Below are 26678 nucleotides of genomic sequence, written 5' to 3' on the forward strand. Positions count from 1 at the left end.
CAGCTTGATCTGGTGATATCCTGAGTATGCATCCAAGAAGCTCAACAACTCGCATCCGGTTGTGGAGTCTATCACCTGGTCAATTCTTGGTAGAGCAAATGGGTCCTTGGGGCAGGCCTTGTTGAGGCTCGTGTAGTCAATACACATTCGCCATTGCTTGTTCTTCTTTAGCACCAGGACCGGATTTGCCAGCCACTCCGGGAAGAAAACTTCCATAATGAAGCCGGCTGCTAGGAGTCGGGCTATCTCTTCTTCGACAACTCTTCTCTTCTCTTCTGATAAGCGGCGCAGGGGCTGCCTGACCGGCTTTGCATCAGATCGGACGTGTAACTTGTGCTCGGCAAAATCCGTCGGTATACCTGGCATGTCCTTGGGAGACCATGCGAAGATGTCCCGATTCTCACGGAGGAAATCGATGAGCTCGCCTTCCTATTTGCTGTCGAGGTTTGCACCTACGACGGCGTACCTCTCTGGGCGCTCCGGATCCAAGGGTATCTTCTTTGTCTCTTTGGCCGGCTTGAACGAACCTTCGGCTTCCGACTCCTTCGGGTCGGGCGATATCTCCAGCTGCTTGCCGGCCATCGCCACAACTCGCTCAAGGAGTCGCTTCTTGGCTGCAATCACTAGGGACTCGGCCAGCCGACTGCTCTCGACCGCGCAAGCGGACGACTTCCGGTAGTCGCCGGCCACATTCAGAATTCCCCTGGAACTGGGCATCTTCATCTTGAGGTATGCGTAGTGGGGGGCCGCCATGAACTTGGCCAAGGCGGGCCGGCCAAGTAGCGCATGGTATGGGCTCTCAAGGTCCACTACCTTAAACCAAATAGAGTCTCTTCGGAAGTGATCTTTGTCCCCAAAGAGGACGTCAATCGGGATCTTGCCGATTGGTGAGCAGGAAAGCCCAGGAACAATGCCGTGGAACATAGTCCGGCTGTTCTGAAGCTGTCTCTGCTTGATTCCTAACTTCTCCATGTTGTCCTTGTACATGATATTGATGCTGCTGCCCCCATCTATCAAAACTTGCGAGAAACGCGCGGCCTGTTTGTCCGTGGCAAAGGTGGCGTCCAGGACCAAGGCGTAGGAGCCCGGACTCGGCATCACTTCTGGGTGGTCAGCCCTGCTCCAGCTGATGGGCCTCTCAGACCAGTGCATGAACTCTGGCATCTCTGAGGCTACTGCGTTCACCTCTTGTCGTTGCAGTCGCCTGCTGCGTCGATCATCAGCCACACTGGTGAACACCACGTAGGCTCCGTGCTCTTCAGGGTATTCGTCTTGTACTGCGCCGACTGGCCTGACTGCCGGCTGCTGGGTGGAGGCGGAGGTGGCTGCCCAGCAGGCGGGGGCGGCAGGAGGCCGTCTCCCTTGGCGATCCTGGTGAGCCAGTGGCACTTCCGGGTGGTGTGATTCGACGGCTTCGCGCGGCTGTGGAACTTGCAAGGTCCATCCAAGGTCTGCTCGTAGGAGAAGGCCGGCAACCAGTTCGGCTTGCCGCCTTTCTGTCGCTTGGGCGGAGGCTGCTCTTCTGGCTGCTGGGCTTCAACGGTCGTGACCTGCCGGCTGCTGGAAGCCAGCTGCGGGGCCTTGCACTTGTTGTCGCCCTGCTGTTTTCGCCGGCCAGCGTCTGCCGCCAGAGTTCTTGGAGCCTGAGGTGCTACTTTGCCAGTCGTGCTGATTTGAATTTCCGTCTTCATGGAGGAGTCGGCCGTAGCGTACTTATCCGCTATGTTCAGCAGCTCGTCGAGGGTTTCTGGCTCGTCGCAGAGGAGCTTGTGCTTGAGGAGGGTGCCTTCTCGGCACCCGACTGTGAAGTACTCAATGGCCTGCACCTCGTGCATGCCCTCGTAGGAGTTCTGGAGCTCATCCCAACGCGTGAGGTATTCGCGAGTCGACTCGTCAGGACCTTGCACGCACAAGGAGAGCTGACGAGGCTTGGGAGGACGCTTGTACATGCTGGTGAAGTTGCGGACGAATGCTTCAGTGAAGTCGACCCAGCTATTGATGCTGCGGGGCTTTAGGCTGTTCAGCCATGTCCGGGCTGTGTCGTGGAGCATGAGCGGAACGTACTTTACGGCAACACGCTTGTTGCCGTTTGCTATGCTGACAGCCGTGGAGTAGTCGACTAGCTAGTCTTCCGGCTTCACGGAGCCGGTATACTTAGGCATGTCTCTTGGGAGCGTGAACCCTCTGGGAAAGGGCTCGTCCCGAATGCGGGGCCCGAAACAAGGCGGACCCAGCTCGTCCTCTTCTTCCAGCGCCAGGGACCGGTGAAGTCGGTCGATCCAGTGGCGGGCGTCATTCTCTCCAACTCCCTCTCGGCGGCCAAGGCGGTCACCGAGAGTCGGATGGTCAACAGGCGGTGGGGAGACTCGCCTCTCCTTGCGGGGAGGGGGATGCGGACAGTCGTCCCATCGTTCCACTACTCTCGAGCGGCCGTCTCGGTCGCGCTCTATGGTAATCTGAGTCCGACTCTGGCTGACAACCAGCTCCTTGTCCTTTCTTCCTCGGGCACCGCCAGTTACGTCACGCCTTGATCTTGGTGCGGGTCGTCATTTGGCCGTTGCGGCGCTTCGCGGCAGCCAGCCTCATTCTGCGTGGCGGCCGCGTCGAGGAGCCGCTGGACTCGCTCCATCATGAGGCGGCGCTCTTCGCCCTCGAAATTGTCTAGCTCATCCACCGCTGCCAGGGCAGCTCGGATGTTCTCCGCTGGCATGGCATACACGGGGCGGCTAGCCCCAAACAAGCTGGCGATGGCTCCGCCGCGCTGCTGAACCGCGCCAAGGCGGCTGGGCCCTGCCGGGGCTGGCGAGCCGCCAATAGCGCGATCCATCTCCCGCTGGTAAGCTTCTGACAAGCGTCTCATGCTGGCCAGCTTCTTCGTGCCTTCAACAAGCTGAAGGCAGCGCGCTTCTAACGTCTCTGCGTCAGCATCTTCCGGAATGGGCGCAGCTAGGTCTTGCAGTGCCGCGCCGAGTGAGTCGGGCGCCCCTCCGCCAGGGAACTCGTCATGACTGATGACCAGCACCTCAGTGACGGTGCTTCCATCGCTCTCCGCGTGGGGGAGAGGTTCGTCGTAGACCACCACGTTGGTGGGGAACGCGTCGACCGACGCGGTGTCGGAGTCGACCAGCATCGGGTCGGTGGAGCCTACAGACTCCAAGTCTATGGCAGGCTCGCCGGAAACGTGGAGTTGATCGAGGAGGCCCACGAGGAGGTTTTCGGGGCCGCCTGCGCCTGTGTCGGACGCAGGTTCGTTGGAGAGGCGGACCTCACCGAAAAGTTCGGCCAAGGAGCTGGTTGCGTAGAAGATCTCAATGCCGCGCAGCGCGTCGACGCAAACTTCGTCTGGCGTGCCTGGCTGGCTGCGCTCGCGAGGGAGGAAAAGGGTTCCTGTCCAGAACAGATCTCCGGACGGCGGTGCACCATGCCCCACGGTGGGCGCCAAATGTCGGGGGTTTGCTGCGACATATGCCAACGGATGGCTTATCATGGTGGGGGCGAGTAGAACGTCGCCGGTGCCTAGAAACGGGATGAGGCGAAGACATGCACGCCAGCGAATCTTACCCAGCTTCGGGGCTCTCCAGGGAGATAATACCCCTACTGCTGCTCTGCGGGGTCTCTGCATGATCACTATGGTCAAGTGTTTACACGGTTGCTCCTTAAGCTGTGTCTGGTGGTAGGAGAGGGCAAGGCTAGCTCTCTCCTTCTATCTGGTATGGTATAGAACTACTGGGATCCAACCCTTTGCATGGGTGCCCTGGGGGGTTTATATAGGCCTACCCCCCAGGGGTACAATGGTAATTCGACTGGGCGCGGGCCCGGACGTCAGTGCCTCCGACCTCCGACTTCTCCGCCGACTCTGGGGCCCGCCGACTGGTCTGGTACGGAGCCGACAGGCCGCATCCGCCGCGGGCGGGTCTTGCCGGCTGCTGATTACTGTAGCCGTGCTCCTGATGACGCAAGCTTGGTCATGGGGTCGTGGCAACAGCCCCGCCGCCTGGCGGGCGATCACTGTGGCCACTCCCCATCTCTTCTTGATTAATGGCGCGTGGGCCCCGGGGGAGGGCTCGGCCGACTCCCCCGGGCCGACTCCCGACGGGTCCGACTGGCGGTTCTCCCGCCATCTCCCGAGGTCTCGCTGACTGGTGGGCCTCGCTGCCTCCAGGCCGTACAGACAAGCCGTCGTGGGCGCAGGACCCGGTACAGTGGTGCTGATGTCAGGGCCGGCCGGGCAACAGTGCCACGCCACAGGGAGATCTTCCCAAGTACGACGTGCTGTAGCCATGCCTGCCCTTGGTAAGGGGCGGGGAGTGGGCTTCATTGTAGCCACGCCCCTGCCCCGTCCCCTTCGATGAGGTCATGATTTGTTGGAGTCGTCGGCCGACTCCCCAAAGCCGTCTTCTCGGGAAGTCGCCCCTGGGACTCGGCCGTGAGCGGGTAGTCGGCCGCCTTGCCATAGACTCCCCAGGAGGCGGCTCTTCGCCCTGTGGTCTTGAGGGGCGCAGCCTACCCTGATGTCTTGAAAGGTTATGGGGCTCGGGTTGGCCTACCCGTGGCCCATTACTCCGACACTTTCCCTAGGGGAAGCTTGAAATCTAGCACACATGCATACACTAAACATGATGTTTGGTCTAGATGCACAAATATAAAGCAATGAACCAATCATAGAGCGGTATTTAGATGGGTCGAAGGGGATACCGTTTGAGTCTTCAGTGAGTACAGTTTTGGTTGGCATGGGGTCTTACATGGGCTAGCATCAGACATGCCAAATTTTGCTAGGATATCCTTGAGGTATTTGGCTTGAGACAAGAAAATTCCTTCTTGAAATTGTTGAATTTGAAAACCGAGGAAGAACTTCAAATCCGTATTGGGTGACATTTCAAAATTCTTGGTCATGATGCCGCAAACTTCTTGCATAAATGAATATTAGGAGAACCAAAAATGATATCATCTACATAGATTTGGCATAAGATCAAATCACCTTTGTCCCTCTTAGTAAAAAGAGTGGGATCGATCACCCGTCTCACAAAACCATCATCGAGTAGAAACTTCTTAAGATGATCATACCAAGCACGAGGTGCTTGTTTGAGGCCATACAAAGCCTTATGAAGTTTATACACATAGTCTTTGTGATCGGGGTCAACGAACCCAGGTGGTTGTGATACATATACTTCTTCTTGTAGAGGACCGTTAAGGAAAGCACTCTTCACATCCATTTGATGTAATGTAAAGCCATTGAAAGCAGCATAAGCAAGTAAGATGCGAATGGATTCAAGACGGGCAACGGGGGCAAAGGTCTCACCAAAGTCCAAACCTTCAACTTGTGAGTACCCTTGTGCCACTAACCTTGCCTTGTTGCGGATGATTACGCCATTCTCATCTTACTTGTTCTTGAAAATCCATTTTGTTCCAATGACGTTGTGTTCCGTAGTTGGCCTCTTGACTAATGACCACACTTGATTGCGCTCAAAACTATTCAACTCTTCTTGCATAGCAATAAGCCAATCGTTGTCTATCAACGCATCTTGTACCTTGAGAGGCTCAACACTAGACACAAAAGAGAAGTGAGCACAAAAGTTTGTCAATTGTTTACGAGTGACTCTACCTTCCGATATGTCGTTGAGGATTTTATCAACATCAACATGACCGGCCACTCGAGGCATGATGGAGGTTAAGGTTTTGCGAGGTTCAACTTCATGTCCATCATCCACGTCCTCAACATATGGATCATTAATGTGTGGTGGAAAATATTCTTATTCTTCTTGCATTTGTTGAGGTTCATTGTCAATGATTGCACTTTCTTGTTCTTTCCCTTGAGGATGATCTTGTTCTTGATGATTATCATGAAGAGGAACTTGATCATCATCTTGTACTTGGACTAAGGGCATTGATTTAGTAATAGGTGCTTGTGGTGGTATGGGTGTGGAAGTAGTTCGATGGTGTGTGAGGCCTTCATCTTCTTCTTCATCATCATGAGGGTCTTGTTACATTGGAAGAAGTGCACCAACACCCATCGTCAAGATATCTTGAGAAGAATCTTCTTCACCTACATCACTTAGATCAACTTGCTCCCCATGAGAGCCATTAAATTCATCAAACACCACGTCACAAGTTTCTACAACACATCCATTGGATTTGTTGTAGACTCTATAGGCGTGAGAGTTTGATCCATAACCAACAAATATGACCTCAATGGTTTTAGATTGAAATTTTCCTAACCGCTCTATTTTGTTGAGGATGAAGCATTTACGCCCAAATACACGAAAGTACTTGACATTTGGCTTGTTCCCGGTCAGGAGCTCATATGGAGTCTTTTCCAATATCGTGCGGAGGAAGAGCCGGTTTGAAGCATGACATGCAGTGTTGACGGCCTCGGCCCAAAAACTATGTGGCGACTTGTATTCATCCAACATGGACCTTGCCATCTCCACAAGGGTGCGGTTCTTCCTTTCTGGAACACCATTTTGTTGGGGAGTGTATGGAGCTGAATATTGATGCTCAATCCCTTCATCACTAAGAAATCCTTCCAAGGTGTAATTCTTGAACTCGGAACCATTATCACTTCTTATTGCCATGATTTCTTTGTCAAACTTGTGTTGTGCTTGCTTGGCAAAATCAATGAAGGTGATCTTCGTCTCGTCTTTGGACTTGAGGAAAACACCCATGTGTATCTTGAGTAATCATCCACAATGACAAGTCCATACTTTTTCCCACCAAGACTATCCCATGAAGGAGGCCCAAACAGATCCACATGAAGGAGCTCCAAAGGCCTGGAAGTAGACACAATATTCTTGGGTGGGTGCTTTGATTGATGTTGCTTCCCGGCTATGCATGCACTACACACACGATCTTTCTCAAAAGCGACATTTGTTAGTCCAAGGATGTGATTTCCCTTTAAGAGATCTTGAAGATTTCTCATGCCGACATGGGCTAGCCGGCGATGCCATAGCCACCCCTTGTCGGCCTTGGCCATTAGACAAGTTGCATGGAATGTGCTCTCTTTCGAGAAATCAACCGTGTAAAGGTTGCCATCCAACTCTCCAACAAAGGCCACTTTGAGAGTATCTCTCTTAAAGACTTTCACATCCGTTAGTCCAAATAGTGTATCATAACCAACAGAGGCCAATTGGCGAACAGAAAGCAAATGGTATTTAAGGGATTTGACAAGCATGACATTTGCAAGAGACATGTCATTCGTGATAGCCACCTTACCCAAACCGAGTACCTATCCTTTTGATCCTCCACCAAACATAATGTTCATAAATGGTTGAATAGCTTCCATGAAATCGTAGAGCAACTTGCTATCTCCGGTCATATGATTGGTACATCCACTATCAATCACCCATTTTACTCCACCGGAGAAGGCAACCTACACACAATTATTACTTGGTTAGAGGCACCCATTTTGCAATGGGACCTCTCAAGTTAGTCACAAGGGTCTTAGGGACCCAAATAGCATAAAACCGAAATGCATTTCGAGGACCAACAAACTTTGCACAATCTTCCCCATCCTTAGTCTTACGAAGAACATAGGATGGAGGCATGAACTCTTTTGGCTTGATGATAGTGGGCATGCCCCTTGTGGCCTTCCCACAAACAACCTTACCTTTCTCCTTGTGCCCTTCTCGTACAAAAGTTTCTTCTAGAGGGATGGTGCACTTTTGAGAGGATGTCTTCTTCTTGCTTGTGCTTGGGTCAAACCCGAGTCCTTCTTTGGCAAACACTTCACTGTGTTGGCTCAACACCTCATTGAGGTTCTTTTGCCCTTGAGCACATGTCATGAGCCCTTTCTCAATTTGAGCTTTGAGAAAGCGATTCTCCTCAAGAATAGATGCTAGATCACTACTAGAGTTAGTAGTACAAGCATCAACATTGATAATAGGAGAAGAGTAAGCCTTGGCTAGAGTTTCAAGATAATTAAGCTTGAGTATCTCAAAACTCTTTGTAAGAAGGGTGAGCTCTTCTTCCTTGGTCTTGAGGGACACGGATAGGAGCTCACAATCCTTAGAGAGAGAAGCATTAGACTTTACAAGCTTACTTCTATCATTCATCAACTCTTCGCAAGAGTCGATAGCCTTTTTCAAGGAGGCAAGATCTCTAGTATGAACATCAATGTTTGCACCAATTTTTAAGCATAGTTCATCATTGCGTGCTTCCTCATATTGGACTTTCCTCTCAAGGATTTCATATTTTTCCTTTTCCTCGGTGATGAGGGTTTCGAGTTCCTTAATGGAAATGGTGTGCTTACTCACCATCTCCATAAGCATACGAAACATAGTGAGCTTCTTTCCTTTAAGAGAGCACATGAACTTATTTAGTTTAGCAAGCATAGGATCATTTATATCATCATCCTCATACCTATCCTCCGCATCAAGATACTCATCACTAGGAGTAGGAGGAGTGAAAAGAGGAGGGTTTGATCATGGGGTTACCTTGACCTTGTCAGGAGAGTGTTGGTCCTCTCCATCTTCTACCACGACCTTCGCCATGAGACACTTGTGAGCGTTGCCCTTGTAATCCTTCATGTAGATGTAGGTGACAACTTCAACACTCTTGTTGACTAGCCTCAATGTGTTTTGAGAATCTTGAGCAACTCCGGCAAGACCACTAACATCATCTGGATCGGATTCTTCTCGAGCAACCATTGCTTTCCCATCTCTCTTCTTGAGCTTGGAGTTCAAAGGATTTGGCAACTTCTTTTTGGGAAAGGTCTTGGGAAACCTTGGTTTATCTTCTCTCTTCTCATAAGGGCACTCGTTGGAGAAGTGGTTGGTTTCTTCACAGTTGTAGCATTTTCTTACTTTCTTATTTTGAAACCTTCCCTTGAATTTTCCCGCGCTAAACTTCTTGACAAAGAGAGCCATGTCTTCATATGAAGGGCCCTCATCGGATTCAACCTCATCACCATCTTCATCATCATCTTCTTCTTCTTCTTCACTTTGCTCATATTCACATACATGCTTGGCCTTCAATGCAAGATTGATCTTCGACGATGGGGTACCATGCATGGCAAGATGTTTTGTAGCATTTGCCTTTGACTCTTCAAATAGTTGGAAAGTGGATATGATGTCATCTGTAGTCATTTCCTTGAAGGCATGGTGTTGTCTTATGTCCCATACCATCTGATGGTGATATGGAGCAAGAGCATGGAGCAACTTGTCCACAAGGAATCGCTTAGTCGTGTTAAATCCATCTTGTGTCTTGTCACACTCACATGACTCAATATCAGCGGTGAGAGTCATGAGACGCTCAAGGAGTTGATTTGGAGTTTCACCTTTCTCCATACAAAAGTTTTGCAATTGCCCCTTGGCAATTTCATATTGAGCACTCCGAAGGGTGGAGGTACCGGTCCTGGATCTTATAATACTTTCCCATAATTCCTTGGCACTTGTGATGTGTATGAAAGGTCTCCTTTTCTTTCAACCATACCTCTCCTTATACACATGATTGCCGTGTCATTGAGATTCTTGTCATAAATTTCTCTTGGTGTAGGATTCTTTGGATCAACCACATGGTAACCATACTCCAAGATCTCTAGCATCTCATCATTTCCAAATCGAAGATGATCCTGCATAGCAACTCTCCACAAAGCAAAATCGGAAGTGGAGTCAAGTAAAGGAGGTTTGCCTTGAGAGTTATATTTTGGTTTCTCATCTTGGGGTCTTGAATAAAGCCAAGGAACACTAGAGTGTTCATTGCTAGGAGGTTGTTGACCAAGTGACAGAGTAGGCACAATTGGTCTCGAAGCCGCACCACCCGAAAGTGGTGCAAGCACCATGGACAATGTGGCTATCCTCATTTGGACCAAGGCCTCTACAGAAGCATCATGCTCCTCCTTTTGCTTAGCAAGGGCCCGTTCTAGATCCTCATAAGTAAAGGTCTTGACTTCAAAAGAAGCCTCGCCTTTATCCTTCGGATCTACAACAAGGGGAGTCCCATCGGGGTTCATCTCGCTCTAGGGCGGTTAAACCACAAGAATAGAGCACGAGGCTCTGATACCAATTGAAAGGATCGAGATGGACCTAGAGGGGGTTGAATAGGTACAAATTCAAATTTTAATTGTTACTTGGCAATTTTAGGCAATAGTGCGGAATATGAAAGTGAGCCTAACAAAGATAATCAAGTAATACAAGTAGATGAGTAGGCTAACACAATATGATTTAGGTAAGTGTAGATGAGACAAGTAACCACAAGTAGAGAGTTAAGGTTAGGGATAACCGCAACTCCGAGAGACGAGGATGTAAGCTGATGTTCACTTCCTTGGAGGGAAGCTACGTCACCGTTTAGAGAGGTGGGTGTTACCACGAAGGCGCACCAACGCCACGAAGGCTCACCCAATTCTCTCTTTGAGACAACACCACGAAGGCGTTTCTCAACCACTAGTGGTAGACCTTGGGGTGGTCTCCAAACCCTCACAAACTTTTCCGGGGGTAATCACAGAGGTTGATTCCTCTTTGAAAGACTCCTACCGCCTAGGAGTCTCCAACCTCCAAGAGTAACAAGAACGATGGGAAAAGCTCAAGACTTGCTCAAGTCACAAATTCCTTTGGTGCTAAGAAGGGGAAGGAGTGGATCTATCACTTGGTCGGACAACTTCTCTCAAATGCTCTCAAATCCCTTGGGGATCTAAGATTTGGTGTGGAGGAGTGAGAGAGAGTGTGTGTAATGTGTTCTAGGGTTTGTACAAAGTGAGTGGTCAACACTATCCTGAGAGGGAAGAAAGGCTATATATAGTGGTAGTGAAGAGCTAGTCGTTTGGCCACTTAAGGCACAGGAGCTGCCGGACGTCTGATGGGTACCGGACGACCGGTGACACAGATCGGACCGGACGTCCGGCCGGGCAGCCGGTCGTCCGCTCACTGGAGTATAAATCTGACCATGAAAACAACACAGGTAGCGGACATCCGGAAGGCGCCGGTCGTCCGGAGCCCGGACGTCCGGTGTTGTCGGACATCCGTTAATTGTAGTTCTGTTGGAGTGCACCTGATATCCGGAGATGAGTGGACGTCCGGTGACCGGGCATCCGGTGTGACCGGTCTTCCGCAATTTCAGTTCTGTGAAGACTCACCGGACGACTGGAGAGAGGCGGATGTCTGGTTGGTTGAGAGAGGCCGGACGTCCGTAGACTTCGGACGTCCGGTGAAAGTTGGACCTTTTAGCTTGGAAACCTACTACCATTTTTGCACAAGTTAGAGTAAGAATTTATGAGATGGTATGAGAGGGAATTTTGTGGTTTTGAGCAAGTTCTTTCACGAAATCCATCGATCCCCTCTTAATAGTGCGGGATCCCTACACTCAAGAGAAAAACCGAAAACAAGGAGCTGAAGCTTTTTATCTTTGTCTTGTGTCTCTGCTCTTGGGTGATATATGTTTTTATGTCCGTAGTCATGATCCACACACACACATAGCCCTTGGGACATAATCCTGAGAAATGCTCGATAAACATGATTAGTATCAATATGCATGTTGTCATCAACATCAAAATACGATTAAGGGCATGATTGCACTTTCACTAGGCTCAGCCAAGCTCCCATCAGATGGGATCAAGCATATGCCACAAAACTCAGTAAGTGGTATCTGATGGTTTTCAGCATATAAATCAAAGCTCACTTCAGGAGGATTATTTCTAGGCATGAAAGTAAAGCTCTGAACAAAGATGTTTATGAGGATTTGGTGCTGGTCACACTCATCTGCGATGAAGTCGGTGAGACCAGCATTAGCAATATATTGCGTGAACTCCTCAAGAATTTCAGCCTCCTGCGGGAATGGGGTGTGCGGCCATTCGGATGGCCGTACCTCGGCCAACCTCCGGGGGTGGAGATCAGTGTCAGAAGACTCCCCAATAACACCCTTGGAGTTCTTCTTAGAACCAAACTTCCTGAAGATATTCATGGCTGCGTACAATTTTCTGAAAATAAAAAAAATTGGAGTGACAAAAATTTGTCAACAAAACTTTGTAAGATTGATAGCAACTACTCATAAGGATACATAGAGGCCATAGCAAACATTCAAACTACTTAGAACACTAAGAATTCAACATGCAAACACATCTACAACAGCACCAAGAGTAGCTAATTATTCAAAGTATAAGCCACAAAAATAAAAACTAATTGGACAAATGATGGAGTCACATACCAAGCAACAATCCTTCGAAAAAACTTCGGAAACGGAGCTTCGAGCAAAGAGATCGAAATCCGCGGGTTTGAGCTCAAGAACACGGGAGAGAGAGCAATGGGGAATTTTTTCTAGAGGTAAGTGATGATGTGGTATGAAGAGGTAAGTGAGGGGGCCCACGCGGGGACCACAAACCACCAGGGCGCGCTTGGGGGTGTGCTACCTCTTGAGCTTGCGTTGGTTTTCCCCGAAGAGGAAGGGATGATGCAGCAAAGTAGCGTAAGTATTTCCCTCAGTTTTTGAGAACCAAGGTATCAATCCAGCAGGAGGCCACGCTCAAGTCCCTCGTACCTGCACAAAATAATAGCTACTCGCAACCAACGCGATTAGGGGTTCTCAATCCCTTCACGGTCACTTATGAGAGTGAGATCTGATAGATATAATATTTTTGGTATTTTTGGTATAAAGATGCAAATTAAAAAGTAAAGGCAAAGTAAAAAGCAAAACAAGATTAAAGTGATGGAGATTGATATGATGAGAATAGACCCGGGGGCCATAGGTTTCACTAGTGGCTTCTCTCAAGAGCATAAGTATTCTACGGAGGGTGAACAAATTACTGTTGAGCAATTGACAGAATTGAGCATAGTTATGAGAATATCTAGGCATGATCATGTATATAGGCATCACGTCCGTGACAAGTAGACCGAAACGATTCTGCATCTACTACTATTACTGCAATCATCGACCGCTATCCAGCATGCATCTAGAGTATTAAGTTAAAACAGAGTAACACGTTAAGCAAGATGACATGATGTAGAGAGATAAATTCATGCAATATGAAATAAACCCCATCTTGTTATCCTCGATGGCAACGATACAATACGTGCCTTGCTGCCCCTTCTGTCACTGGGAAAGGACACCGCAAGATCAAACCCAAAGCTAAGCACTTCTCCCATGGCAAGAACTACCAATCTAGTTGGCCAAACCAAACGGATAATTCAAAGAGACTTGCAAAGATAACCAATCATACATAAAAGAATTCAGAGAAGATTCAAATATTATTCATAGATAGACTTGATCATAAACCCACAATTCATCGGTCTCAACAAACACACCGCAAAAAGAAGATTACAACGAATAGATCTCCACAAGAGAGGGGGAGAACTTTGTATTGAGATCCAAAAAGAGAGAAGAAGCCATCTAGCTACTAACTATGGACCCGAAGGTCTGAGGTAAACTACTCACACTTCATCCGAGAGGCTATGATGATGTAGAAGCCCTCCGTGATGACGGCCCTCTTCCGGCGGAGCTCCGGAACAGGCCCCAAGATGGGATCTCGTGGATACAGAAAGTTTCGGCGGTGCAATTAGGTTTTTGGCTCCGTTTCTGTTCGTTTGGGGGTACGTAGGTATATATAGGAGGAAGGAGTATGTCGGTGGAGCTCCGAGGGGCCCACGAGGTAGGGGGCGCGCCCTAGGGGGGCGGGGCCCCCACCCTCGTGACTGCCTCTTTGACTCCTTGGAGTAGGTTGCAAGTCTCCTGGATCACGTTCAGTGAGAAAATCACATTCCCGTAGGTTTTATTCCTTTTGGACTCCGTTTGATATTCCGTTTCTTCGAAACACTGAAATAGGCAAAAACGGCAATTCTGGGCTGGGCCTCCGGTTAATAGGTTAGTCCCAAAAATAATATAAAAGTGGAAAATAAAGCCCAATATAGTCCAAAATAGTAGATAATATAGCATGGAGCAATCAAAAATTATAGATACGTTGGAGACGTATCAGGCATCCCCAAGCTTAATTCCTGCTCGTCCTCGAGTAGGTAAATGATAAAAAGAGATTTTTTTATGCGGACTGCTACTTGGCATAATTTCAATGCAAATCTTCTTAATTGTGATATGAATATTCAGATTTGAAAGATTCAAGAAAAAATTTTATATTGACACAAAAATAATAATACTTCAAGCATACTAACAAAGCAATTATCTCTTCTCAAAATAACATGGCCAAACAAAGTTATCCCTACAAAATCATATAGTCTGGCTATGCTCTATCTTCACCACACAAAGTATTTAAATCATGCACAGCCCCGATGACAAGACAAGCAATTGTTTCATACTCTAACTTTTTCAATCTTCACGCAATACATGAGCGTAAGCCATGGATATAGCACTTTAGGTGGAATAGAATGGTGGTTGTGGAGAAGACAAAAAGGAGAAGATAGTCTCACATCAACTAGGCGTATCAATGGGCTATGGAGATGCCCATCAATAGATATCAATGTGAGTGAGTAGGGATTGCCATGCAACGGATGCACTAGAGCTATAAGTATATGAAAGCTCAAAAAGAAACTATGTAGGTGTGCATCCAACTTGCTTGCTCATGAAGACCTAGGGCAATTTGAGGAAGCCCATCATTGGAATATACAAGCCAAGTTCTATAATGTAAAATTCCCACTAGTATATGAAAGTGATAACATGAGAGACTCTCTACTACGAAGATCATGGTGCTAATTTGAAGCACAAGTGTGGTAAAAGGATAGTAGCATTGCCCCTTTTTATTTATTTTCTTTTTTTTGGGCCTTCTTTTTTTTATTTGGCCTTTCTCTTTTTTGGGGACAATGCTCTATTAAATGATGATCATCACACTTTTATTTATTTACAACTCGATTCTAAAACAAAGTATGACTCTATATGGATGCTTCCGGCGGTGTACCGGGATATGCAATGAATCAAGAGTGACAAGTATGAAAAAATTATGAACGATGGCTTTGCCACAAATACTATGTCAACTACATGATCATGCTAAGCAATATGACAATGATGAATCTGTCATGATGAACTAGATGGTGGAAAGTTGCATGGCAATATATCTCAGAATGGCTATGGAAATGCCATAATAGGTAGGTATGGTGGCTGTTTTGAGGAAGGTATATGGTAGGTGTATGATACCGGCGAAAGGTGCGCGGTATTAGAGGGGCTAGCGAAGGTGGAAGGGTGAGAGTGCGTATAATCCATGGACTCAACATTAGTCATAAAGAACTCATATACTTATTGCAAAAATCTAGAAGTTATCAAAGCAAAGTATTACGCGCATGCTCCTAGGGGGATAGATTGGTAGGAAAAGACCATCGCTCGTCCCCGACTGCCACTCATAAGGAAGACAATCAATAAATAAATCACGCTCCGACTTCATCACATAACGGTTCACCATACGTGCATGCTACGGGAATCACAAACTTTAACACAAGTATTCTTTAAATTCACAACTTCTCAACTAGCATGACTTTAATATTATCACCTCCATATCTCAAAACAATTATCATGCTTCAATCTTTTCTTAGTATTCAACACACTCAAAAGAAAGTTTCACAAATCTTTAATACCAAGCATATTATTATTAAGCAAATTACCATGCTATTAAGGCTCTCAAAATAATTTAATGAAGCATGAGAGATCAATAGTTTCTTTAAAACAAATCCACCATCGTGCTCTAAAAGATCTAAGTGAAGCACATAGAGCAAAATTATAGCGCTCAAAAGATATAAATGAAGCACATAGAGCAAAACTACTTAGCTCAAAAAGATATATGTGAAGCACATAGAGCAAAACTACATAGCTCAAAAGATATAAGTGAAGCACATAGAGTATTCTATCAAATTCTGATTCATGTATGGCTCTCTCAAAAGGTGTGTACAGCAAGGATGATTGTGGCATACTAAATCACAAAGAAAAAAATAATACAAGACGCTCCAAGCAAAACACATATCATGTTGGTGAATAAAAATATAGCTCCAAGTAAATTACCGATGGAAGTGGATGAAAGAGGGGATGCCTTCCGGGGCATTCCGAAGCTTTGACTTTTTGGTGTCCTTGGATTATATTGGGGGTGCCATGGGCATCCCCAAGCTTAGGCTCTTGCCACTACTTGTTCCCTAATCCATCAAAAGAATTCACCCAAAACTTGAAAACTTCACAACACAAAACTTAATGTAGAAAACTCGTGAGCTCCGTTAGCCAAAGAAAACAAAAGACCACTTCAAGGTACTGTAATGAACTCATTATTTATTTATATTGGTGTTAAACCTACTGTATTCCAACTTCTCTATGGATTATAAACTATTTTACTAGCCATAGATTCATCAAAATAAGCAAACAACACACGAAAAACAGAATCTATCAAAAACAGAACAGTCTGTAGTAATCTGTAGCTAGCGCAAGATCTGGAACCCCAAAAATTCTAAAATAAATTTCTGGACGTGAGGAATTTATCTATTAATCATCTGAAAAAAGAATTAACTAAATAGAACTCTTCAAATAAAAAGGACAGCAGTTCTCGTGAGCGCTAAAGTTTCTGTTTTTTACAGCAAGTTCAACAAGACTTTCCCCAAGTCTTCCCAACGGTTCTACTTGGCACAAACACTAATTAAACACAAAAAACACAAAAAAAACATAGGCTAAATAATTTATTAATTGAATAACAGCAAGGATAAATATTGGGTTGACTCCCAACAAGCGCTTTTCTTTAAAGCCTTATAGCTAGGCATTGATACTTTTAATGATGCTCACATGAAAGACAAGAATTAAAGCATAAAAGGAGCATCATAAAGCATGTGACAAACACATCTAAGTCTAACATACTTCCTATGCATAGGCATCTTATATGTAACAAATTATCAAGGCAAGCAAAAACTAGCATATGCAAGGAAGAGGAAAGAAACAATAGCAATGTCAACATAACGAGAGGTAATTTAGTAACATGAAAATTTCTGCCACCATATTTTCCTCTCTCATAGTAATTACATGTAGGATCATAAGCAAATTCAACAATATAGCCATCACATAAAATATTCTCAACATGATCCACATGCATGCAAAGTTGGCACTTTTCCAAAATAGTGGGATTAACATTAACTAAAGTCATGACCTTCCCAAACGCACTTTTATCAAAAACTTCATAAGATTGAACATTATCCAAATACGTGGGATCTAAAGTTGACACTCTTACAAACCCACTTTCAGTACTATTGCAAACACTATTATCAATCTCATAATCATCATGGGGAGTAAACAAATTTTCAAGATCAAAAGAAGAATCACCCCAATCATGATCATTGCAACAAGTAGTAGACATAGCAAAACTAGCATCCCCAAGCTTAGGGTCTTGCATATTATTAGCACAATTGTCATTAATAGAATTTATAATAACATCATTGCAATCATGCTTTTTATTCAAATATCTATCGTGAATCACTTCATAACATACTTCATTGCAATTTTCAGATTCACGAATTTCAAGCAAAACTTCATAAAGATAATCTAGTGCACAAAACTCACTAGCAATTGGTTCAACATAGCTGGATATCTTAAAAAGATTAGCAAGCGGATGAGGATCCATAAATCTTAGGTTCTCTGTTTAGTAACAAAATAAATGACTATTCCAACCATACGAGCAAACAAAAAGGCAAGCGGAAAAGAGAGGGTGAAGGAGAAGGAGATTGGGAAAGAGAGGGCGAATAAAACAGCAAGGGTGAAGTGGGGGAGAGGAAAATGAGAGGCAAATGGAAAATAATGTAATGCGAGAGATAGGGATTGTGATGGGTACTTGGTATGTTGACTTTTTGCGTAGACTGCCTGGCAACGGCGCCAGAAATCCTTCTTGCTACCTCTTGAGCTTGCGTTGGTTTTCCCCGAAGAGGAAGGGATGATGCAGCAAAGTAGCGTAAGTATTTCCCTCAGTTTTTGAGAACCAAGGTATCAATCCAGTAGGAGGCCACGCTCAAGTCCCTCGTACCTGCACAAAACGATAGCTACTCGCAACCAACGCGATTAGGGGTTGTCAATCCCTTCACGGTCACTTACAAGAGTGAGATCTGATAGATATAATATTTTTGGTATTTTTGGTATAAAGGTGCAAAGTAAAAAGTAAAGGCAAAGTAAAAAGCAAAACAAGATTAAAGTGATGGAGATTGATATGATGAGAATAGACCCGGGGGCCATAGGTTTCACTAGTGGCTTCTCTCAAGAGCATAAGTATTCTACGGTGGGTGAACAAATTACCATTGAGCAATTGACAGAATTGAGCATAGTTATGAGAATATCTAGGCATGATCATGTATATAGGCATCACGTCCGTGACAAGTAGACTGAAACGATTCTGCATCTACTACTATTACTCTACTCATCCACCGCTATCCAGCATGCATCTAGAGTATTAAGTTAAAAACAGAGTAACGCCTTAAGCAAGATGACATGATGTAGAGAGATAAATTCATGCAATATGAAATAAACCCCATCTTGTTATCCTCGATGGCAACGATACAATACGTGCCTTGCTGCCCCTTCTGTCACTGGGAAAGGACACCGCAAGATCGAACCCAAAGCTAAGCACTTCTCCCATGGCAAGAACTACCAATCTAGTTGGCCAAACCAAACGGATAATTCGAAGAGACTTGCAAAGATGATTAATCATACATAAAAGAATTCAGAGAAGATTCAAATATTATTCATAGATAGACTTGATCATAAACCCACAATTCATCGGTCTCAACAAACACACCGCAAAAAGAAGATTACATTGAATAGATCTCCACGAGAGAGGGGGAGAACTTTGTATTGAGATCCAAAAAGAGAGAAGAAGCCATCTAGCTACTAACCATGGACCCGAAGGTCCGAGGTAAACTACTCACACTTCATCGGAGAGGCTATGATAATGTAGAAGGCCTCCGTGATGCCGGCCCTCTTTCGGTGGAGCTCCGGAACAGGCCCCAAGATGGGATCTCGTGATTACAGAATGTTGCGGTGGTGGAATTAGGTTTTTGGCTCCGTTTCTGTTCGTTTGGGGGTACGTAGGTATATATAGGAGGAAGGAGTACGTCGGTGGAGCTCCGAGGGGCCCATGAGGCAGGGGGCGCGCCCCCCACCCTCGTGACCGCCACTTTGACTCCTTGGAGTAGGGTCCAAGTCTCCTGGATCACGTTCGGTGAGAAAACCACGTTCCCGAAGGTTTTATTCCGTTTGGACTCCGTTTGATATTCCGTTTCTTCGAAACACTGAAATAGGCAAAAAAAACAGCAATTCTGGGCTGGGCCTCCAGTTAATAGGTTAGTCCCAAAAATAATATAAAAGTGGAAAATAAAGCCCAATATAGTCCAAAACAGTAGATAATATAGCATGGAGCAATCAAAAATTATAGATACGTTGGAGACCTATCAGGGTGCTGGCGCCCCTAGGTGGGTTGTGCCCACCTGGTGCACCTCCCTTTGTTGTTTATTGCACCAAAAATTCCCAAATATTCAGAAAAAATCATGTAAAATTTTCAGGGCATTCTGAGAACTTTTATTTTTGGGTCATTTTTTTATTGCACGGGAAATTCAGAAAACAAACAAAACATGGCATTTTATTTTATTTAACTAATAAAAACAGAGAATAAAAAGTAGGGAGAGAAAGTAGTGCTTACTAAATTGATCAACTTCATACCGTTCAAAAATGATCCATTAATAAGGTTGATCAAGTCTTATTAACAACCACTTTCGATTAGCAGGAAACCGAAGAACTTTCGTAAATCACTAAGTTACCTCAATGGGGATATGCATTTCCCCAACAATAAGCATTTCACATATCTTTTTGACAGTAGGTAGAGGTATTTGAAAACTTCTAATAGTGATTGTCGAAGATTTTTCAATAACATTAATACCATTCACTTCGAATTGTTTCTTCGGAAAGTGCACCGTATGCTCATTATAATTAATATGAAAATTGAATTTTCTTTTATCGCAATCAATAACAGCCCCTGCAGTATTCAAGAAGGGTCTACCAAGGATAATCGACATGCTGTCGTCCTCGGGCATCTCAAGTATAATAAAGTCAGTCAAAATAGTAACATTAGCAACAACAACGGGCACATCCTCACAGATACTGATAGGTATGACAGTTGATTTATCAGCCATTTGCAAAGATATTTCAGTAGGTGTGAGTTTATTCAAGTCAAGTCTTTTATATAACCAGAAAGGCATAACACTAACACCAGCTCCTAAATCGCACAAAGCAATTTTCACATAATTCTTTTTGATAGAGCAAGGTATAGTTGGTATTCCCGGATCTCCATGTTTTTTAGGCACTCCATCTTTAAAAGTGTAATTAGCAAGCATAGTGGAGATTTCAGCTTCCGGTATTTTTCTCTTATTAGTGATGATGTGTTTCATATATTTTGCATAAGGAGGTATTTTCAAGATATCAGTCAAGTGAGTACGCAAAAATACTGGCCTCAGCATTTCAGCAAAGCACTGAAATTCTTCATCATCATTCTTTTAAGTAGACTTGGGTGGAAAAGGCATAGGTTTTTGAACCCATGGTTCTCTTTCTTTACCGTGTTTTCTAGCAACAAAGTCTCTTTTGTCATATCTTTTATTTTCAGGTTGTGGGTTATCAAGATCAACAGGTGGTTCTATCTCAACATCATTGGTTGGTTGAGAGTCTTCATGAACCTCATCATTATCTTTTTAATTATCATTTGGTGAGTGTTCATTACCAGATTGAGTTTCAACATCAGAGATAGAAACTTCATTTTCATTGTCAGGAGGTTTTTCTATTTCAGGTTCACTAGGAGTGTGCAAAGTCCTATCATCTTTCTTTTTCTTTTTCTTTCTAGAAGGACTAGGTGCACTAGTGTTGGCTCTTTGTGAATCTTTTTCAATTCTTTTTGGGTGTCTGAGGGAGTCCTGGATTAGGGGGTGTCTGGATGGCCGGACTATACCTTCAACCGGACTCCTGTACTATGAAGATACGAGATTGAAGACTTCGTCCGTGTCCGGAAGGGACTTTCCTTGGCGTGGAAGGCAAGCTTGGTGATACGGATATGCAGATCTCCTACCATTGTAAACGACTTTGTGTAACCCTAACCCTCTCCGGTGTCTATATAAACCGGAGGGTTTTAGTCCGTAGGACAACATACACAACAACAATCATACCATAGGCTAGCTTCTAGGGTTTAGCCTCTCCAATCTCGTGGTAGATCTACTCTTGTACTACCCATATCATCAATATTAATCAAGCAGGACGTAGGGTTTTACCTCCATCGAGGGGGCCCGAACCTGGGTAAAACTTCGTGTCCCTCGCCTCCTGTTACCATCCGGCCTAGGCGCACAGTTCGGGACCCCCTACCCGAGATCCGCCGGTTTTGACACCGACATTGGTGCTTTTATTGAGAGTTCCTCTGTGTCGTCGCCGTCAGGCTTGATGGCTCCTACGATCATTAATGGTGATGCAGTCCAGGGTGAGACCTTCCTCCCTGGACAGATCTTCGTCTTCGGCGGCTTCGCACTGCGGGCCAATTCACTTGGCCATCTGGAGCAGATCGAAAGCTATGCCCCTGGCCGTCAGGTCAGATTTTGAAGTATAAACTACATGGCTGATATCCGCGGGGACTTGATCTTCGACGCATTCGAGCCACTGCTGAGCGCGCCGCACTATCACGACGAGCATGACCTAGCTCTACCGCTGAACAGTGCCCTAGAGGCCGCGTCGGCTTCAACCCTTAATTCGGAGACAACTGCGCCGATCGAGGATGGGTGGTTGGACACCGCCTCGGGGGCTGCGATCCCAACGGCGATCGAGCCGAACACCAGCCCCGCACTCTGCGAGACTCGTGACTCCAAGGAGTCGGACTCCTCTCCGGACTCCGAACCCTCCGCGCCCCTGCCGATCAAATCCGATTGGGCGCCGATTATGGAGTTCACTGCCGCGGACATCTTTCAGCACTCGCCTTTCAGCGATATTCTGAAGACACTGAAGTCTCTCTCTTTATCAGGAGAGCCCTAGCCGGACTACGGTCAGCAAGGTTGGGATTCGGACGATGAAGAAATTCAAAACCCACCCACCACCCACTTTGTAGCCACTGTCGACGACTTAACCGACATGCTCGACTTCGACTCCGAAGACATCAACGGTATGGACGCCGATGAAGGAGACGATGAAGAACTAGCGCCTATCAGGCCGTGGAAAGCCACCTCGTCATATGACATATACATGGTGGACACCCCAAAAGAAGGAGATGGCGATGGAACAGCGGAGGATGACCCCTCCAAGAAACAGCCTAAGTGCCGGCGTTAGCGGCGCCGCTCAAAATCCCGCCAAAACAAATACGGTGATTCCAGCACAGGAGATAATAACACTCCGGAAAGTGCCGAAGAAAACCCCCTCCAGCAAGATTTAGCACAGGAGGATGGAGAAACCAGCCCTCATGAGAGAGCGGCAGACAGAGAGGTCGAGGACGACAATTATATGCATCCCTCCGAAGACGAGGCAAGCCTCGACGACGACGAATTCGTCGTGCCAGAGGATCCCGTCGAGCAAGAGCGTTTTCAACGCAGGCTTATGGCCACGGCAAGAAGCCTCAAGAAAAAACAGCAACAGCTTACAGCTGATCAAGATTTGCTAGTCGACAGATGGACTGAAGTCCTTGCGGCCGAAGAGCATAAACTCGAACGCCCCTCCAAGAGCTACCCAAAGCGTGGGATGCTACCCCGATTAGAGGAGGAAGCACTTGATGCGTCCGACCGACCACCTCGTGGCCGCGACAGAGAGGCCTCTCGGCCCTCCACTCAAGTCGCACGCCAGGCACGGGAATATGCGCCGGACTTACGAGATATGTTGGAGGACAAGGCAAGGCAAACAAGATCGATCTATGGATCGCGTGGGCGCCCCACGGCTCGAGACGGTAATCGTCACGCCGGTCACAAATTCGGCAGGGCCGAACACAGTAGACAAAAGCTCATTGGAGCTACGTCGTGATATAGCCCAGTACAGAGGCGCCGCACACCCACAATGTTTCACAGACGAAATAATGGATCATCAAATCCCCGAGGGTTTCAAACTCGTAAATATCGAATCATATGATGGCACAACAGATCATGCGGTATGGATCGAGGATTATCTCCTTCATATCCACATGGCCCGCGGCGATGATTTCCACGCCATCAAATACCTCCCACTCAAGCTTAAAGGACCAGCTCGGCATTGGCTTAACAGCTTGCCAACAAGATCAATCAGTTGTTGGGAGGACCTGGAAGCCGCATTCCTCGACAATTTCCAGGGCACTTATGTGCGACCCCCAGACGCTGATGACCTAAGTCATGTAATTCAGCAGCCAGAGGAATCGGCCAGGCAATTCTGGACACGGTTCCTAACAAAGAAAAATCAAATAGTCGACTGTCCGGACGCTGAGGCCCTAGCAGCCTTCAAGCACAATATCCGTGACGAGTGGCTTGCCGGGCACCTTGGACAGGAAAAGCCGAAGTCTATGGCAGCACTCACGACACTCATGACCCGCTTTTGCGCAGGAGAAGACAGCTGGCTTGCTCGTAGCAACAATATGACCAAGAACCCTGGTAATTCAGATACCAGGGACAGTAGTGGCAGGTCGCGTCGCAACAAGCAGAAGTGCCGCATTAACAGTGACAATGCTGAGGATACGGCAGTTAATGCCGGATTCAGAGGCTCTAAATCCGGTCAGCGGAAAAAGCCATTCAAAAGGAATCCTAGGGGCCCGTCCAGTTTGGACCGAATACTCGACCGCTTGTGCCAGATACATGGCACCCCCGAAAAGCCGGCCAATCACACCAACAGGGATTGTTGGGTGTTCAAGCAGGCAGGCAAGTTAAACACCGAAAATGAAGACAAGGGGATGCATAGCGATGACGACGAGGAGCCCCGGCCGCCAAACAATAGTGGACAGAAGGGTTTTCCCCCACAAGTGCAGACAGTGAACATGATATACGCAACCCATGTCCCCAAAAGGGAGCGGAAGCGCGCGTTAAGGGACATATACGCGGTAGAGCCAGTCGCCCCAAAGTTCAACCCATGGTCCTCCTGCCCGATCACCTTTGATCGAAGGGACCATCCCACTAGCATCCGACATGGCGGATTCGCCGCATTGGTTCTCGACCCAATTATTGACGGATTTCATCTCACTAGAGTCCTTATGGACGGCGGCAGTAGCCTGAACCTGCTTTACCAGGATACAGTGCGGAAAATGGGCATAGATCCCTCGAGGATTAAGCCCACCAAAACGACCTTTAAAGGCGTAATACCAGGTGTAGAGGCCAACTGTACAGGCTCAGTCACACTTGAAGTGGTCTTCAGATCTCCGGATAATTTCCGAAGCGAGGAGTTAATCTTCGACATAGTCCCATTCCGCAGTGGCTATCACGCACTGCTCGGGCAAACCGCATTCGCCAAGTTCAATGCGGTACCGCACTACGCATACCTTAAGCTTAAGATGCCAGTCCCTCGAGGAGTAATTACGGTCAATGGAAACACCGAACGCTCCCTCTGAACGGAGGAGCACACGGCGGCCCTTGCAGCGGAAGTACAAAGCAGCCTCTCCAGGCAGTTCTCTAGTCCGGCCATTAAATGACCGGACACCGTCAAGCGTGCCCGGAGTAACCTACAACAAGACCGCCTGGCACGATCCGAGCAGGCGTAGCAATGCGGCCCCAACCCCAGCGCTCGCAAAAATGCGACACAAGTACTTCGCGTACATAACTACGCTCTAGAAATACCATGGATACGTTGGAAGGGGCAACATCATGGCACGCCCGAAACATGGCTTAAACCGCACCAGGGGCTGCCGATTTTTTAATTTTCTCTTACTTTCAGGACTCCACACTTCGAAAGGCCTATTCTGCAGTTCAATTGCCGCACAAACGATGCAAGAACCAGGGAAGCAGACAAGCCACGCCGCATTACGGAACTCCCAGGTGGTCTCTATCACGAGCAGTATACCTGTTTCGCATACTATTCCACAGCTTGCCCCTGGAACGGACACGTTAAATAGTCCAACCTTTTGCTTATCGCATTATTTGTATCGTTCTGCTTTGATCGCAGCCCTCTTTAATAAACAATGCATAGCTTTTGTCTATTTTTGCATTACTCTTTTTTAATATATGTTCCTTAACGACATATTGCACCCGTACACTTTGGTACGGCCTAAATACGCCAGGGGCTTTAGTACCCCTCAATATGGTGTGAGAAGTCCGAACACTTTAACAAGTGCGGCACCCCGAACTTATAGCATTATACGCATCGGCTCCGAATCATGTCTTGGGTCAATAGTTGGGTTTGCCCGGCTCCTATGTTTTGGTGCCTTACGTTCCGCTATATCGGCTAAGGTAGCACTTGGAGAACCACTGCGATTGTGCCCTAGTTGAGCTGGGTCGAGCACCTCAGTGGAGAAAGCTAAAACTGACTGTCATGATGAAGCGAGAGTTGGTCGCTGTTTGAGAGGTTTTTCGAGTCCCTAACGACTTATGCCGCTTAGAGCGAGGAGCCGACTCTGTCCGGCCAAGGCGTGGATAGCGCCCCGAACTCGGTCTTCCGAATACCAGGGGCTTCGCCGAAATTTAAAATTATAGAATTCTATGGCTAAGTGAGAGTGTTCACGCATTATAGTCCGATTGCCTTGTTCGTTGGGCTAAGCGCCTCCCTCGAAGGACCCAAACATGGGAAAAAGAGCGCTCAGGTTTATCCCCGAACACCCTAGCACTAGCGGCACGGGGGCAGAAGCTGACGACTTGCCATCTCTCAAAATTGATAAACAGCCGCACAGAAGGTAATATTTTAAATTCCAACAGCATTGCTTAGCGCATATGAACAAGTTTTCAGCGCACAGGACAAAACGAGCAAGTTTCACTCAAAAATTACATCCCTAGAACATTCATCCGCCACAAGGCAGGCACCCTTCAGAACATCCTTATAATAATTCTCGGGCTTGCGATGCTCTTTCCCCGGCGGTGGCCCGTCCTTCACAAGCTTCTCAGCATCCAGCTTGCCCCAGTGCACCTTAGCATGGGCAAGGGCCCTACGGGCACCTTCAATGCAGACGGAGCACTTGATGACTTCGAGCCTTGGACAGGCCTCCACCAGCCGCCGCACCAGCCCGAAATAGCTCCCAGGCAGAGCCCCTCCAAGCCACAGCCGAACTATGAGGCCCTTCATGGCCTGTTCGGCCGCCTTGTGGAGCTCGACCAATTTCTTCAGCTGGTCGCTCAGGGGCATGGGGCGTCCGGCCTCAGCATACTGAGACCAGAACACCTTCTCTGTCGAGCTGCCCTCCTCGGCTCGATAGAATGCGGCGGCATCGGACACACTCCGGGGAAGATCTGCGAACGCTCCTGGAGAGCTCCGGATTCGGGTAAGTAACAAGTAACTCACGTTTATGTGTTTGCTTTGCATAAAGAATGCCTTACCCGCCGCTATCTTCTTCACCTCATCCAACTCCTGGAGGGTCTTCTGGGATTCGGCCTTGGCAGACTTGGCATTTTCAATAGCCACCACGAGCTCGGACGCTCGCGTCTTTGAGTCAAGCTCCAAACTCTCATGTTTTTCCATGAGAGCCTGGAGCTCTTGCCGTACCTTGCCAACCTCGGCCTCATACTTCTCCCGCTCAGTGCGCTCCGTGGCTGCCCTCTTCTCGGCCTCGACCAGCGCTTGCTTAAGGGTCGCCACCTCAGACGTGGCCCCTACAATAGCCATGATAATCCTGTCATTTTTTGCAATTGCACCTTTTTATA

Source organism: Triticum urartu, chromosome 5A, assembly GCF_056163025.1.
Source record: "Triticum urartu cultivar PI428250 chromosome 5A, HENAU_Tu73, whole genome shotgun sequence".
In the NCBI taxonomy this organism is placed as follows: Eukaryota; Viridiplantae; Streptophyta; class Magnoliopsida; order Poales; family Poaceae; genus Triticum; species Triticum urartu.